Raw genomic sequence first — 16,809 nt, 5'->3', positions numbered from 1 at the left:
CACACACATTCTGTTAATTACTAATATGTGGTTTCCACCAGTAGCATCATCAATAAGTACATAAAGTTAACCATGAGATCCATTTTGTACCACCATAATTGATATCTATTCACAAATGCAGATGAATAGCAGTGTTACACCTTCTTTCCTGAATGAAGAGCAAGTGAAAGTTCTCCCCTTCTGACCAGAAATCTCTTACCTAGTTAGGATTCATACATCAGTCCTCTAGCAAAAGGACTCAGACCAGATAACTCCAACCCCAATTCTAAGAATGTTTATACACAGAAACACATTGATATTACTAAAATGTATTTCAGGTGGTCTGAAATCCTGTAGAATCTACTAAGTGTCCCATATTAATCTATCCACTTGAATGCATGACTTTGCAGAAGGAAAAAAGACAGCTTTGGAGGATTTTTTTTTGTTTGGGTTTTTTTTTTTTTTAGTAGGTAAATGCATAACTGTGTGTACTGTAAACATAAATTTCTAGCTTCTTTGACCAGAGCTGAAGCTGCAATCTGAATTGCACTCTCCAATAACACCTGCATAGGCTGAGAAACAAAGGTGTTTCTAAAGAAGAGTCACTCGCTCAGTATCTTCTTTTAGGACAGAACAAGCTACTAAAATAGAACTTGGTTCTTTGCAAAAGTATGCCTAACAACAAACAATTTCCTTAATTGAAAACTGTGATTTCTAGCCTTCAGTCATATATCATTAAGCAGCATACTATCTAATATTTTAAAAGTTTATCTAATTTTTAAAAGAAGGTTTTAATGAGCCACAGTTCAGTGGTTTATTACCAGACAATATTTAGCCTTGCTCTTCAGACTGTCTTCCTCCTCAGTTTTCGTGTGTTTCATAAAATGTGGTGAACTGAAAATGAGATTCCTGTGATGGAGTAATAAACCAAAGCATAAACAAGATCGATTTTAATTAATCAATGACTTGACTTGCTGCAAGGTGAGTCAGTTACCAAGGTGAATCAATGTACTGCAGGCATGAACTTGCTTCTGCTCAGTTCACTAGTTTCTCAGCTCAGAATTTGAGAATACAGAAATTCCAGCAGCTAATGAACCTCCTTCTTCATTTATGTTGCATATATATCCCAAAATTCAGAATTGCGGTCATTTATACAATACATTTAATTCTGTTTAGAGGTTGCATTCAACAGGAGGCACGCTTCCATATGTTTCATATTAAAAAGTACAAAACCATCAGTACACTAATATTGATATAACATACATATAAAATATTCAAAATTAGCTGGAAAATGACACATTAGATTTAGTTAATTACCTATCAATTCATCATCTACCAAATCCTTATATTCTCTATCATATTCAGTACTGATAAAATTACCATGACACTGAAACCTAATCAGTTCTAGAAAATCAGTCACTTCGTTATTAAACCTGTAGATTATAAGCAGAAGCTGTTTCCTCAAAAAGGCGTACCTATTTTGCTTATATTTTACAACTGCACATAAACATACACGTGGGTGCTTGCACATGAATAACTTTCATGTAAACCAACAAAGAAGTGTTTTGAAAGTATGTACTTATGCAACACCATGTAGAAGTTTTATTTGATAAAATATCCCTTCCATGAAGAAATGTATCTTACTTTTAAAGAAAACAAAACATATCGGCTAAACAAAGAAACTCAGAACTCCTGTTTTCTATGGCAGAATAAGCAGGCATATTAAGTTGATCCTCTTTACAGGCCTGATTACTGTGAGACTGTGACACTTTCTGAATATAGATCAGCATTGCAAAGGAAATAAAAATCCACAGCCACCTTTACTCTTTGATAGACAACAGCCTACTCATATATCTTACTGTATTACGAAGCACGGGGTATAAGAAAACATCTTTATTGGCATTTCAACACTAGCTGCAAACCAATTCTTCCACATGATGGTATTCCTTTCATGGTTTTGGACAAAATGTGAGAAAAAGTGAAAATTCACCAGAAATTGCTACAGTATCTACATTCTTCTTAGCAAAACAAGAAATTCTAGGCAGAATTTTCAATGCTCTAATTAGCAGTTTTCAGTAAATTTGTGAGTGCCCACCCCTTCCCTCCACAAGGGAAATGGTGTCACTGCAAAGCAGTGCACTTGCAATTTTTGCAGCATTTTGTTCAAAATGTGCAGGTTGTGACATGGCTAATGTCACAAAATATTTTCAGTCATTTCTAACATACAGTCTTTGACCAATTTTTAAAATTATACTACGGTCTTTTAATTGAGAAATAGAATATTTCTACTTGAAAGCTGGAGCTTGACCAAGTGCTGCCCTGGGACATGGAACTGGATTGTCTTCTTTTTCAGGGAAAAAAAGAAAATCTCTCCTAAATCTGACGCCATTAGAAAAATTTGAAGTGGGGTAAGAGAATATGATGCAAATCATAGTAGATGAACACACAAATCCTTGCCAGTTTTACATGTGCTAACTTGGTGACTTAGCTCTGCAAAGATCTTGACTTCAAAGTACAGAAGAGACTTTCTTACACAGCCTATGATTTCTTCCCAGCTATCCAGGATTCAAGGTGGACAAGCACCATTATTTTCAGACCTGGAAATTTTCAGATCCAGACATAGTTTTTAAACAAGGAGTGGATATGCCTTCCATCCATCCTCTGCCCTTCCATCTTCCTCTTGAATCCAGCTAAGATTTTAACTTCACAACCTTTGCACTGATAAAGCTCAGCTACAGGAAAATTAAAATCTTGTGTTTGTCTTGAACCTGTTTCCCACATGCTCCATTTAATATTTCCAAGTTCCTGCATCACATCAGTCAGTTAAGATTACTGTCAATCCTCATCATGAACTACTAAATTGTTCCTCATCTGATCACAATCCTGATCATCATCTGACCTTTCCCTGCATATTTTTGGGTTTGTTTCTTCTTGAAATGACGTAACCAGAATTCTACATACTATCCAAACTATGAAAAAAATTACATATTTATGCCATAGCAAAAAGATGTTCTCTGTTGTGATCTTTATTCCTTTCTTAGTAATTTCTAATATTTGACTGCCATTCTTGGCCATGAATGAGTACCAAGTGGGTGTTTTCACTGAACTATTATAACACCATGATCTTATTTTTCGGTTCTGAGCCAATCATTTTAAACATGAAGCTGGATTACTATATTCTTTCCTCATGTCTATAATGTCATATTTAGCCTGAATTTCATCTGCCATTTAATTAAGTTACTGCAGTTACTTAATTTCAGAAGGCCCTTCTACAATGGTTCGCAGATTGCTCACATACTTGCTACACTAAAAAACCTCCTACTTTCAATGCTCTACCTACTTATCCCATTTCCAAGGTTGTCTTTCTCTGTGCCTCTCTTCCCTTCCCCAGTCTCCCTCCTCCCTTTCAAACTCCTCATGATCATGTTCATACACAGTGACGGGTTGTGGAGTATCCATCTTTAGGGCCTCAAAACCCAACTGGAATATGGAATATGCTCCAGAGATCACTTCCAATCTCAGTGACTCTGTGGTTTAGTCAGTTTCATTAAGAAACCATCAGGTCACTTAAAGCTCTGGTTTTTCAAGATCCCATAATTGATAGATAATCCTTAATGGCTACTGTATGCTAGAACATGATTTGTAATATACATTAGAATATCCACAACTTAATTCTCCAACAGACCCTCATGCTGGGTTGAACCTGACTCAAAAAGGTAATGTTGCCCTCTGTTTTCTATCTACATATGTTTTCATCTCATCTCATTAGAAGGAATGCACAACCTGAAGAAAGATATTACAATAGGAAATGTACTTTAGTATTCTGTCTTCTCACTTCCTTTTCCTGAGTATGTTTTAGTTATATGAGTTTATTCCCACAATACTTGAGCACACAAGAAACAAGGCACTCCAAATTTAATTGCTTTGTCATTAGTGCTCATACTCTTTTATCCACCAACAGATTACCAATCAAATTACAATAAATATTCTCAAAAAGATTACCATTACATCTCACAATTAGCTTCTCTATTACTCTGTCAGGATGCTAACAAAACAGAAATCACACTAATTTCATACTGTTAAGTTTGCATCCTGGCTTTATTTACTCTATTACAAAATGTGCATATAAAACTAAAGTTTTTACTTTAAAACTTTGCGCATGCTAAGGTTTGAATGTCTTTATAACAAGCCTTTTTTAATTTCTTCTTTGTTACTCACAAAGTTCTTCTCCCAGAAAAACCTAGCCCTAATCTGAAAGTGACTTCTTGAACAGAAAAGTCTAGGAAAACAAACCAAGACAACTGTTCATTCCAACAAGGAAATTAAATGCAACACCACAATTAAAATACAGTAAATATACATTTTAAAATAATGTATGTTCGTAGAGGTATTCCATGTCAAACATTTGCTGGTAACTTAATTCTGATGCTGACAGGTGTAAATAGTTTGTTCTTGCCCTTTTGCAATTCTGATAACAGATTTTAAGATCTATAAGGCAAAATATATATACACACTTTTTGCCTAGCATTTTTCACCTATAAGACGATAAAATAGCCAATAACTGTGAATAAAAAAAATATATATTTGTTTTCAAACAGGTTTACTATAGCCTTATAAAGCTGGGTGAACAAAAATTGAGTCTAATTCTATTCTCATGGATAGCACTAAAAACTATGTAGAACTCTTAAATCAGTAAAATCATAAACATTAAAATTACTGTGAGGAATCACAATTCTTTTCTTTTAGAAAATGTATTGAAAGCTCACTTAAATATAGACAAACTGTTAAAAACGTATGAATTATACCCATTAAAATGATATAAAACATTTAAGTATCATTTTCAAAAAAACTCCAAAGTATCTTAGCCAGATCTTAATTAAAAAGGAAGATCATATAGCTTATCAGATATAGTCAATATCCATCTTCATCATGGATAACACACCATCTTCAATAAAACTTCTGAACAGTGTAGTCAAAGTACTTTTGACTTGATCTAACAGAACTTCTTTTCCTTTCAGAGGGTGATAAATCAGTTTGCTGTAGTTGAATTTCACACCTTCTGGTATAAGGCTAACAATGCATTTGAAACTGTGAAACACATCCCTCAGTTTGCTACAGTAAAGAAGAAAAATGAAGAAAGGTGACTCAAGTTAGTAAGCTGATGAAGCATACCAAGGCTTCCTAAATACTAGTATAAGAATGAGTTACTTATGTGTTTGCTAAATAAATGATCCATTTTTTAAAGAGTCCATCATTTACTTCGTTTCCAGCTTCTTAATGGATACAGTCATTAATTCCACTCATTCTATACCAGAAGCTTCAAAGAAAGATACTTTAAAAGAACATCACTTCCACATTTGAAAAGAGCAAACTTTTCAAACCTATAATCTCATATATTACTATTAGGATTACGTCAGTAATTATTATTGGCTTTTAATTTAAATAAACACCTGATAACAAGTAATGAAAGTAAAACTAAAGCTGCTGAAGATCCACTTCCCACCACCACCACTGATTTAAGATCTGCTCTGAATATTGGTTTCCTTCATTTGTTTGTGGGTTTTATGATGATTTACAACATGACAGTTGGGTTTAAGCACACTTTTGTTTTAGAAATTAACACATACTGCCTGCCAGAAGATTTATTTATAGACATTTAAAGCAAAGGAAAGCATAAGAGGATAGGTTCTTGTGACCTCTTCCTAGTTCAATTGCATGATTGAGATATCTGTATTTTGGGACCAAAATATTTGTGTAGTGTGCACTTCTGTGTGGACATTCTAAAACAAACTTTATAGTACTGCAGCACAGCTGTATAAACAAAAAATCACAAACAAATGACATCCAGAGCAGATCTTTAACATCTTTTTATAAAAGTCTTTATTTATTTGGTAGTAACAAACTGATGCCTTTCTTCCCTCAGTAAGAACACAAATTTCTCCCAGTAAACACAGCCAGTTCACTGCAAATGGATCCTTATGATGACAGCAGAGTTATTTGATGGAAATTCACACACCACCATCTGACAGTTCTCAGAAGATTTTAAAAATAGAGTTGGGGTTTCTGTTGTCAGTTTACTCGTTCAGCAGTGGTTGAATCAAAGTGTAATCTCAACTCTGGAACATACTTCCATATCTTAGGTCATCAGCAAGACAGAATAAGCAAATCATTGGACAGTATTAAAATGTAGTCAGTCCTTTTCACACACATTAATACTTCTGAATTAAAAATTATTTCAGAAAGTAAATATATCAATATTGACCATTTTGCTTCTTCTTTTCAACACAGGTTCCAGGCTGCAGACTTGCCATTGAAGCTTTAACACAGTCTGCTGTTTTCTGTATCATAGCTTTCCCTGCCCCCCTCCTCACCTAGTTCCTTTATGGAAATAAGATAGTGACAACAAAAGAACACCAAATATCAAGACCAAAAGTAACATCCAAAATACCTATCTGTTATAAAGGCTGAGTGCTAAATATTCTTTAAAATCACTCCTTTGACTTCAAACTGTAAGGAAGGAGAAAATCTTAACTTTCACTCCAGCATGGACTGGAAAATAAGAAATACCCTTGGGCCAAAATTTGCCTGGGGTTAGGTATTTCCAAGTCCTTGATGAAACTTCCTGATTAATAGTTTCTGACAACTGAGTGTCAGTAAAATCAGGTATTTTCCAGTCAGGATTGAATGTACACATATATTTTATACAAACCAAATAACATACGATGTTCATGAATCTCAGGCAATTTATCTCCTAACTGGGAAGAATCTAGTTGAAGATGAATCATTAGATGAGACTGGGGATCCCACATGTGAATGCAACCTATCTCTAGATTTCAGCCTTGCTTTTCAATATTTAATTGTAGTTTTAACCCTACTATTATTCACAGATCTGAGCTGAACTAGCCATGCACACCAGCTTGATGCATACCAATGGCAAAATAAATATGTCACTTCCAATCAGGCAAAGTCCTGTCTTTCTTGAAGAAATAAAGAGACTTTAAGTACACATGTTGATACTCAGAATGGCAGACTGAATAAAAGAATCAAAACATATCCCATGCTGATCAAGGAAGTCGAATCAGTCAAGAAATGTGCGTTCTACATAAGTACTTTTCATTACCTACTGAATGAATCTGTTACAGTGGGTCCCCAGGAGTGTCATAAAAATGGTCAGATTGGAACACTTCTATCAAGAAAGGGTAAGAGAGTTGGAGTTGTCCAGCCTGGAGAAGAGAGGGCTCTGGAGATCTTATTAGGGCCTTGGAATACTTAAAGAGGGCTTATAAGAAAGGTGGAGAGAGACTTTTTCCAGGGCCTGTAATGACAGGAGAAAGGGCAACTGTTTTAAACTGAAAGAGGGAAGATTTAGATTGGACACAAGGAAGAACTTTTTTAGCTTGAAGGTGGTAACTGGAACATGTTGTCCAGAGTTGTGGATGCCCCATCACTGGAACTGTTCAAAGTCAGGTTGGACAGGGCTCTGAGCAACCTGATCTAGTGAAAAATGACCCTGCCTGCAGCATGGGTTGGACTACATGATCTTTAAAGGTCCCCTTCCGGCCCAAACCATTCTATGATTCTATGAATTGCGGCATCAGTACTGGCAAGCACCTCTGACATTCATGACTTCTGGCATAAAATTGTATGACCAAATGAAGAAATGATAAGATTTATTAGGAAAGGGGGACATTATAGTTCATTTTAATGGAGCATCCTTTTGGAGAGAGAAATGAATGCAAGAAACATTACTGCATATGCACATTCTTGCATATATTTCTGGCTTCCTCATTTCTATTACATTTGATGCAAGGGACATACTGGCAGACCAAGCAGCTAACAACAGAAAGATATAATATAGAATAGCCATAACAACAAGTTCATTTTTGTTTTAGCCATTAAACGGTAACGAGTTCAGAAACAGAAGAAAAACTTTTGGCATAATAAACTCAATCTGTTTGGTTTAACTTGTAAGTTTTTACTGTTTAACAGATGATCAGAAATATTAATGGAATAGCCAGTGTCTTGTCTCGATTACAGATGAACCAGTTTAAAAATCTTGGCATATGACAGCAAGAAGTAATCCAAATAGAAGCTGTCAGCCTTTTGGAATCTTAGTGCATGCCCACTACCAGATTAGTAAAGATACCAATAGCAACAGACATTAGGTCATATCTGTTTCAAATAATAATGAATGTGCAAAGTATTTAGCATACTTTTTCAATCATACATACTGTAGAGAAGATTACATCCCTGAACTAGCAAGTATAAATATTTCAGATGTTTATTTAACATCGCAGTTTCTGAAAGAATGTAAGATTTCCCTTTTGGACTAATGTTTTTTTGCTAGAAATCTTAAATGTGACTTAAATGTGACTTAAAATAGTACTCTGAAAGAGGATCTTATGGTGTCGCAGTTACCTGAATTTATGTCCTGTACTTGTCAGGTATAGGCAGAACCACTACAGAAAAATGGGAAGTAGCATTTAAACACTTACTGAGTGCTTGCAAGACCCAGATCTTTGACCCAGGTCTCAGAACTACAGCAGGCTTGCGAATAGCCAATAGTTGAATAAGGCTAGCATGGGTTGGTTAAGAAAGGAATAGGGATGAGTCACGCTCAACTGTTTACATTTACACAGAATTATCATAAATTATAAAGCAGAACAATTCTAAAGGAACTACAATACCTAGGGTTATTCTATACAAGTGAATGCACAGATATATTAAAGTATATACAAAGTACAGATATTAAGGGATGTGGAAAACATTAAGCTTTTACACGCACTGCTCTACTGCAGAATTGAAAGAATCTTTTGAAAGTGAGTTATAATACATACAAACTATTTTAATATATACTTAATATGAGGATATAATGCCTTTGAAATCCAGCTACATCTTCCATTTCTTAGTCCATACTCTACTATGCTGTTATTGCACTATGTATACACACATACCTGTTAGTTTGCTATGTTTTCTATCAGTAAAACTCTTCAAACAAGAGCTTGATAAGATGAACTACACTCCTACTTTGATAAAAAAATTCTGAAAATCATAAATTACTATCACATATATTTAAACTTAACTATCTGTTACAATCCTGAATTATGACTTGATGGAGATTTATTTCAGAAGTAAGGTCTCTGATATTTTTAGGAATTCTTTAAAACAAAAAGCTCACTATACTAAGAAATCATCCACATTTGTTACAGTTTAAATGCGAAAAGGTATCAGATGCAGGGAAAATTCCCACAGAAATCTTTCAAATAGGATTTCAAAAACACAGCAGATATTTCAACAGCCTTCATACAAAATATATGAAAAAGGTTAGAATAAATAAGAAAAGATGACAAAAATAAAATTTGAAAATTGAAGTACATTCAACTGCTGTCCACCCCATATCAAGTGTTTACACATACTACTCAAGCTGGATTATAGACAATGGAATATACTCCAAGTGTCAACAAGAACTGGCAGGGATAGATACTGACGAGCATAAATGAATCATATCTATCACATATATCCTCAAAAGTGAAAAATTCAACAGTTGCATGGCAATTTTCCCTGCATAGTGATTTTACAGGTTTCTTACAGTTATTGCTGTTCCAGCAGGAGATACCTACAAATCTGCAAGCAGTAGCAGGAATTTAAGAAGTGACAAATCAATCGCTACCCTCAAGCAAACTGAGTGGGAATATGAGAGCTACCTGGAAGGTCTGCCACAGATGATTCATCTCAGCCATGCTCTCATTTCATTGGATCTACAATTGACAACTACAATTAATGGGGATAGAATAATTTCCCATAAAATTAAGATAATTACTTCTCAGTGCCTACCAAATTGATGTTACACAAAGCATTTAAGACTGTCCCACATGACATCCTTGTCTCTAAACTGGAGAGGAATGGATATGACAGATGGACCCCTAGGTAGATAAATAATTGGATGAATGGTCACACCCAAAGAGTTGCGGTCAACAGATGTCATGTGGAGACCAGTGACAAGTGTCATTCCTCAGCGGTCAATATTGGGACATCTTTGTCAGCAACATGGACAGTGGGATTGAGCGCAAACTCAGCAAATTTGCCAATGACACCAAGCTGTGTGGTGCTGTCAGCAGGCTGAAGGCAAGAGATGCCATGCAGAAGGACCTTGACAGGCTTGAGAGGTGGGTCTGTGTGAACCTCAAGAGGTTCAAAAAAGCCAATTGAAAGGTCCTACATGTTGACCAGGGTAATACTAAGCACAAAGAATGTGAATCTACAATGCAGCATACAGTTGCAAGCGATAAAACAGAAGAAAGATTTATTTTTGATATCCCATTTCAAAGGCAGACACTCTTCTGTTTCAGAGAGTTACAAATTTTTTTCCTCAAGTTTACAAGCTATTACGTGCCTGAACTTTCAAAATTCACAATCATACTGCCTTCTTCCATGAAAGCTTAGTTATCACTGGAGAACTAAACTAGATTTTCTTATCAGGAATACTGGGGCTGATTTTATACTTGCATGTGCTAAGATTTGTATTTCTTAACATATGAAAAAAAGGAAATGACAAAATCTATCACCACTTCAAACTGTCTTGCAGGGTAACTGTTATATTCCCACTGTGAGTTTCTTCCACAGAAACTACTGCATGACATCCGTAATGTCAATATGTTAATGTATATGAAATTCATATTTGACAAAACAGAGTATGAATCTTCAAATATTCCATGACTCCAAATCTAGATCCACATTTTGCTTCATATAGATTCTATGGCTTTTCGTTCATCTCTACTCTCTACTCTGCTGCTGTGAGACCTCACAGAAAGTGTTGTGTACAGTTCTGGTGCCCTCAGCATAAAAAGATGTGGAACTGTTGGAACAAGTCCAGAGACATCATTCCTTAGTGCATGGACCAATCCCTATAAAGCTGCTGAGTTCATCCAATCCATGGTGTCAGGCTCCATCTCTTGTAATGGTCTTTAAAACCAGGAGAGACAGTGTGCAGTGCTGGACTGTTGCCTGCTGATGACAACGCAGAACTTGTCTGGTCACTGCTGAGCTCATCTGGTTTCATCAAAGTTCATTCTTTGTTGGAATGCTGGTCGGAGGGAAGTCAGGGCCAGCCACTGGTGACCTGAAGACATTTAGTCCATGGGATATAAAAGTGCTACATAGCAGGGAACAGCATACAGTTGAGTCCATTGGCTGTTTTCCTCTAAAATCAAATCCCCTTGAGGTATACACCGGACTTCCCCATCTTCCTGCATGACTCACCAAGTATATCCGGGTCCTTGAGCAAAAGCAATCCCACGAGTGGGTTTGCTTTTACCTGAAGCAGGAATAACCCAGACTGTCTTCCCCAGCAAATTCTTTATGTGCACCACAGGAATGTAGAAGTTCTGACTGGGCTGGGCCAGCCCTATTGGTAGATCCCCTGGTGTTGACCAACCAGGTAGCTTTTGGTGTGTATCCCAGTGTTTGAAAGTCCCATCACCCATTGCTCTCAGTGTAGTTTTTAACAGCCCATTGTACCGTTCAATTTTCCCAGAGGCTGGTGCATGGTAAGGGATATGATATACCCACTCAATGCCATGCTCTTTGGCCAAGTGTCTATAAGGTTATTCCGGAAATGAGTCCCATTGTCTGACTCAATTCTCTCTGGGGTGCCATGTCGCCACAAAATCCGGTTCTCAAGGCCCAGGATATTATTCCGGGCAGTGGTGTGGAGCACAGCATACGTTTCCAGCCATCCAGTGATTACTTCCACCATGGTAAGCACATGGCGCTTGCCTTGGCAGGTTGGCGGGAGTGTGATATAATCAATCTGTCAGGCCTCCCCATATGTGTACTTCAGCCATCATCCTCCATACCAAAAAGGCTTTAACTGCTTGGCTTGTTTAATTGCAGTACATGTTTCACACTCATGAATAACCTGGGCAATAGTGTCCATTGTTAAGTCCATCCCTTGATCACAAGCCCATCTGTATGTTGCATCTCTGCCCTGATGGCCTGAAGTGTCATGGGCCCACCGGACCAAAAAAAATTCACCTTTATTTTTCCAATCTAAGTCCATCTGAAGCACTTCAATCTTAGCAGCTTTATCCACGTATTGGTTGTTCTGGTGTTCCTCAGTGGCCTGACTCTCGGGTACATGAGCATCTACATGGCATACCTTCATCACCAGGTTCTGCACCCAGGCAGTGATATCTTGCCACAGTGCAGCAGCCCAGATGGGTTTACCTCTGTGTTGCCAGTTGTTCTGCTTCCACTGTTGCAACCACCCCCACAGGGCATTTGCCACCATCCATGACTCAGTACAGAGGTAAAGTACTGGCCACTTTTCTCCTTCAGCAATGTCCAAGGCCAGCTTTATGGCTTTCACCTCTGCAAACTGACTTGATTCACCTTCTCCTTCAGCAGTTTCTGCAACTTCTCACTGGGAACTCCATACAGCTGCCTTCCATCTCTGGCACTTGCAAAGCACTGGAGGGACCCACTGGACTAGATACTTGCCCATACTGTCCCATACACCATGCCACTCACAGCTGTCCATTCTTGGGGGAAATCTCTTTGTGGTCATTCTATATTGCCATCTAATCCTAGACAAGACTCGAGCCAGACCTTGCTTAGCTTATATGATCAGACAAGTTCGTGTGTTCCGAGGGAGGTCACACCATAGACAAATCATAGAGAGCATATGCAGCAACAAGCTGGTTCCCAGCAAGAGGAGCAGGGTGCTTCCAAGGGCATTGAAAGATATTCAGGATCTTTAAATCTTCCAGAATCTACACCCACTGTAAATAGTCTGGGGGTTGGAGCAGGGGGTGTGAAGGAATGTCTCCCTCATAGGTTGACCACCCAAGGAGTGAAAAAAATATGTGTAATTGCTAAACACTTCCATTATATACCTCCCAAATTACAGAGGTGATGACCACACTGGAAACACATACCAGCCCAGACTCATGATCAATGAGTCTATTGTATTACAAGTCATTGCCATGAAGTACAGCAAAACAATAAACCTAGCCCATGCCCCCCAGCTAGGAAACACTAAAACAGCAAATACCAAGTGTAAGTAGGGTACGGAATGCCGAAACTCTTGAGATCAAGAGCAACGACTTTGAGAGCCAATCAATCAGCATTGTGATGAGTGACTATTAATCCGAAATAAAGAATGCTTATCACAAACACAACTAGACACACTCCGGTCAGATCTGTCATCATCTCAACCCTTCAGGCCCCACGTGGGGCACCGCAAAGAAGTGTCATGGTTTAAGTACAGCCAGCAACTCAGAACCATGCAGCCGCTTGCTCACTCCCCACCTTTCTCCCCCTGCTCCTGGAGAGATGAGGAGGAGAATCAAAAGAATGTAACTCCCACGGGCTGAGATAAGAACAGTCCAGGAACTAAGGTATAACACAAACCACTGCTGCTACCACCAATAATAATAATGATAAGGGAAATAACAACAGAAGAGAATACAACCGCTCACCACCACCCAGCCCGACCTGAGTAGTGATCTAGCCCTTTCAGGTAACTACCCCCAGTTTATATACTGGGCATGACATGCTGTCGTATGGAATACCCCTTTGGCTAGTTTGCATCAGGTGTCCTGCCTCTGCTTCGTTTCGGCTTCCCCTCCTCCCTGGCAAAGCATGAGACTCAGAAAGTCCTTGGTCAGAGTAAACATTACTGAGCAGCAACTAAAAACATCGATGTTATCAGAGGTGTTCCCAGGCTGAAAGTCAAAAACACAGCACTGCACCAGCTACTAGGGAGTAAAATGATTGCTACTGCTGAACCCAGGACACTCCCATATGAAGACAGGCTAAGAAAGTTAGGACTGTTCAGCATGGAGAAGGCTGCGTAGCCTCATAGCAGCCTTCCAGGATCTGAAGGGGGCCTATAAGGATGCTGGGGAAGGACTCTTCATTAGGGACTGTAGTGACAGGACAAGGGATAATGGGTTAAAACTTGAACAGGGGAAGTTTAGATTGGATATAAGGAAAGTTCTTTATCGTAAGGGCGGTGAGGCACTGGAATGGGTTGCCCAGAGAAGTTGTGAATGCTCCATCCCTAGCAGTGTTCAAGGCCAGGTTGGACAGAGCGTTGGGTGACATGGTTTAGTGTGAGGTGTTCCTGCCCACGGCAGGGGGGTTGGAACTGGATGGTCTTAATGTCCTTTCCAACCCTAACTATTCTATGATTCTATGATCTAAACCTGCAGTGGATATACGAAACCTCTCTTCCTAATTTTCTAACCACTGTGTAGATCACTGAGTGAAGTTAAGTAGTCCCACTCATACCTCAAAACAAACATAGAAGTGAGATAGCCAGAGATCTGAAGTGTACCTGCTTGATTTTCTCTTCATAGCGACTTTCACAAGAGAAAAAAAGAGAGGCTTTAAAAAAAAATGTAGACAGATAAATAGTATTCCATATTTTTATAGAATTATTTCAAATAGTAGAATTTAAACAGTGAAAAATAGGTAGGCCCCACAAAAGGGGCCTACCCCCAGGGTAGGGCAACAAAGCTGGTGAAAGAGCTGAAAGGCACATCTCATGAACAGCTGAGGACTCCAGGTTTGTCTAATTCGAGGAGACCAAGGTGTAGTGTCATTGTTCCCTACATCTTCCTGAGGAGTGGAAGGTACTGATCTCTTCTCCCTGGTATCCAGTGATAGGACACATGGGAATGGTTCAAGGCTGTGCCAGGTGAGGTTAGGACTTTACATTAGGAATATTTCTTTACTGAGAGGGTGATCAAACACTGGAACAGACTTCCTAGAAGTGGTCAATGTGACCAGGGCTGTCAATGTTTAAGAGGCATTTGAAAAATGCCCTTAACATGCTTTAACTTTTGGTTGGCCCTGAAGTAATCAGGAAGTTGGACTAGATGATCACTGTACATCCCCTCAACTGAACTAGTCTAGTCTATTCTAATCTAAACAGGAAAAAAAACAATGTTAGGAGGGAAAATCCAACAGTATAAACAGAGGAGCACAAACTGTCCATTTTGCCCCCGCATACAGGTCCTTTCTTCAAAATTTGGTTTTACAAAGATCAATTACTTTTTGGCTGATTGCAAATCTAGAGTGCCCATGAAATACTTTTTGTCTTCAGAGGCTGTAGTCTCCCACTTTCATGTTACTTCCAATTTACTGCTACACCACAGCAGAATCTTCCCAGCCTGCACTGCTCCCAAGCACAGCAGCAGGAAAGAAACCATCCCTCCCTTCTCAGTCTGTCCAGTCCAGGCACAACTCAGACACTTGTACCAGGAAATAACTGTGAACAAATATAGCCTATCGAAGAAAGCTTTAAGAAAATAACTGTATGTTCTAAAAAAGCTGGGCTAGCACAGTCAGTTTTGTTACTACTCTTGTTTTAAGATTCACATCAGGGAATCTAGTGGAGAAACGTGCAGCAGATCATTGATTACAATAATTTTATCCATTTCAGATTGAAAATCAATTACAAATCAGGTGTCTGAAGTTAACAGAATGGATGAGAACCAACTTTTGTATGAGTTCAGACAAGACTAAGCTTGGAAATAAAAAACAACTGCTGCAACTAGTGTGAGTCTTGCGAGAACTCTCTCACTTCTGACTCACATTTGCAACACTGAGATGTTACTAAATCTAGAATCGGAAATCTGCAAAAATCACAGCTGCTTTACCCTCAGTGTTTCTATACATACTCGGATACTGTTTTTCTATTTGTAGGGCTTCTATTTCATGTAGAGATTAGTGTGCTTTAAAATATCTGTCAGAGACCTTATGCAATGGGAATGAACTGAGGGGGAAAAACTTGAGTACAAACAAATTATCCATTTGTTGAGAAGTTACACAAAAAGAACACAACAATTTCCTAAATACAAACAAGCTAGTAGGACTTCAAGACATTGACTTAAACAATGAAGACAATTATACAACAGTACTATTGAGAAAAATCTCTTCAAACTAACATAGCTGATACCACCTCCTCCCATCTGTAAAATCTGGTACTCACTTCCATTCATATCTTTCCCTGATTAACAAATATTCTGGCTCTGCTACAAACTTATAATCTTCATATAAACATCATCTCAAACTACTACTCTGGAGCCATTAATAAGCCAGGAGGTTGAAGATGACTAAAAATGGTATCACAGAATAGAGGTGAAAAGAGTAACTGTAGTTCTTGTAAAAGTCCAGAAATCATTAGAATGAAGTACAAAGCATGGATCTTCAAAATTAGGTTATCAGATTTTTATTTTTTTTAATAAGACCTTCATATATAACTTCTGGTATCAGTTCTACAGATTCAGTGCCGACCTACACTTTACAATCAACTAATGTTTTCAGCCATGTAATTTTCTGAGGTTTTTTAGATACTCATAGCCCTAGTTTCAGCTGCAACATCTCATTTCATTCAAAATTCAGTTCATTTTCATCCTAGTAGTGGGTGCAGTGCTGTGTTTTGGCTTTAGTCTGAGAATAATGCTGAGAAATTTGCAACTAAAACATCGGTGTGTTATTCCAAACACCACGCTATCTCAAAACCAAATTAGTATACAACTTTTTTCTTTCTGCAAAGGCACAAACATTTGACTTCATAAATAAAATAATACAGAGATGTTTCAACAGTTATTACTGACCTATAAAATCAGATTTTATGGTCAGGCAATTTCTAAATGTACTGCACAATTAAATTACCCACTAACAGCTCTTCTAAAGAAGTCAGGAATTACAAGGTTTAATTTCTCATACTTTAAGGGCATCTGCAGTTTATTAATGCAATTGGATAATGTATTATTTGTAGACATACTGTAAATAAATTACATACACTTATAATGTGGAAAA

General features: G+C 37.9%; 1 protein-coding gene across 1 annotated transcript in view; it reads right to left on the bottom strand.

Annotated features, from left to right (window-relative positions):
• RYR3 (ryanodine receptor 3) overlaps positions 1-16,809 on the bottom strand; it is a 215,655-nt gene that overhangs the window by 174,222 nt on the left and 24,624 nt on the right. The window lies entirely within an intron of this gene.

The sequence above is a fragment of the Melopsittacus undulatus genome, chromosome 4 (genome assembly GCF_012275295.1).
Source record: "Melopsittacus undulatus isolate bMelUnd1 chromosome 4, bMelUnd1.mat.Z, whole genome shotgun sequence".
Lineage (NCBI taxonomy): Eukaryota > Metazoa > Chordata > Aves > Psittaciformes > Psittaculidae > Melopsittacus > Melopsittacus undulatus.
The sequence above is the reverse complement of the archived record's forward strand: the minus strand, read 5'-3'. Positions and strand labels throughout refer to the sequence as shown.